Below are 1,413 nucleotides of genomic sequence, written 5' to 3'. Positions count from 1 at the left end.
CCGGGTTCGCGCCGGGACTCCGCGGCCACCCCGTGCGGGGGAACCATGTGGGGTTAGACCATGGGGAAGGGACTAGGCAGGATTTGGGGACCCGGCTTTAGGTGCAGAACAGATGGAGAAAAGACAAAAAAAAAAAAAGCCTCGTGGATAGAAAGAAGCGTTTACAAAATTTAGAAAACCGTCAACACTGGTCAAAGGCCTAAGGGTTACCCCTGCCCTTCGAGCACACACTCATACACTCCCCGTGGAAAGAAAAGTTAAATATTTCTCAGCTGGGGCCGAATTTATGGATGTTTACCCACAACAGGTCAGCAGATGCATTTAAAATAGAAAAAAAAATAAAGGGCTAGTTGAGAGTTACTAAGATTTCCATGCTTTCTGGGCGAGCCCATCAACTGCAAACACTTCCGTGGAGGTGAAAAACGATTTGGAATGATTTTTTTCTTTACCATGTAGCTTGGTCAATAAATTGAAATCATTATAGGATAAAGTTTTTTTTTATTGTATTATGTTTATTCTTGAAAGATAGATACTCCTTTTGTTATTTATTTAATTTAGTTTCTCAAATATACTGGCACAATGTTTAAACACTGTTAAGCCTAGTGACCAGGTATGTTTCCATTAAAATATTTAAAAACAAGAAAAAGTTTTTCCTTTGTGTTATTTTAAGTTTTCAATTTGAGCCTCCTTTAATAATAACACTAATTTGTATCCAGGCTTCTGCAGATAATTTTTAAAAGTTAGTAGTATATCTGGCTGGGCCAGGCATTGGAATGAGTTGAATAAAGAGTTTATGGGATCCTGGTCCTGTGAAATCTTCTTAAAAAGAAAGAGAGAAAGATTGGTAGTTCAGGCATTCATCCTATTATGAAATACTGGAGTTTTTGTCCGGGTGGGCACAGGAGACATGGGCTACCTCTTCATTTTCTGATTATATATCTGTGTTATATGTTCATTTCCTGGGCACTTCCACCCTGTTATTGGATGGGACAACCAATCACATTCCTGAACAATGAGTTTATGCTATTTTTATGCTGTGTATCTTCTTGTTTCTTGTCATTTTATATATATATGTGTGTGTGTGTGTATATATATATATATTAGAGGCCTGGTGCACAAAAATTTGTGCACTCATCCCCTCATCCCAGCCCATACCCTCTCCAATCCGGGACCCCTTGGGGGATGTCCAACCACAGGTTTAGGTCTGATTTTTTATTGATTCTTAGAGTGTAGGGTACTATTATAGGTAATGGGGGTAACACAAATCTGGGAAAAATTATGATGACACTGCAAGGATAGTCTTTGCTCTAAGCTGTGGATTTTATCACCCATTTACAAGACTGTAGACTTTAGTGCTGATAATTCTATCTCAAACTGGCTGTTGATTGTTTTTTTTATTGACAATGTTTTAGT

Source organism: Myotis davidii, unplaced genomic scaffold (genome assembly GCF_000327345.1).
Source record: "Myotis davidii unplaced genomic scaffold, ASM32734v1 scaffold134, whole genome shotgun sequence".
NCBI classification, from domain to species: domain Eukaryota; kingdom Metazoa; phylum Chordata; class Mammalia; order Chiroptera; family Vespertilionidae; genus Myotis; species Myotis davidii.
This window is presented reverse-complemented; position numbering follows the sequence as displayed.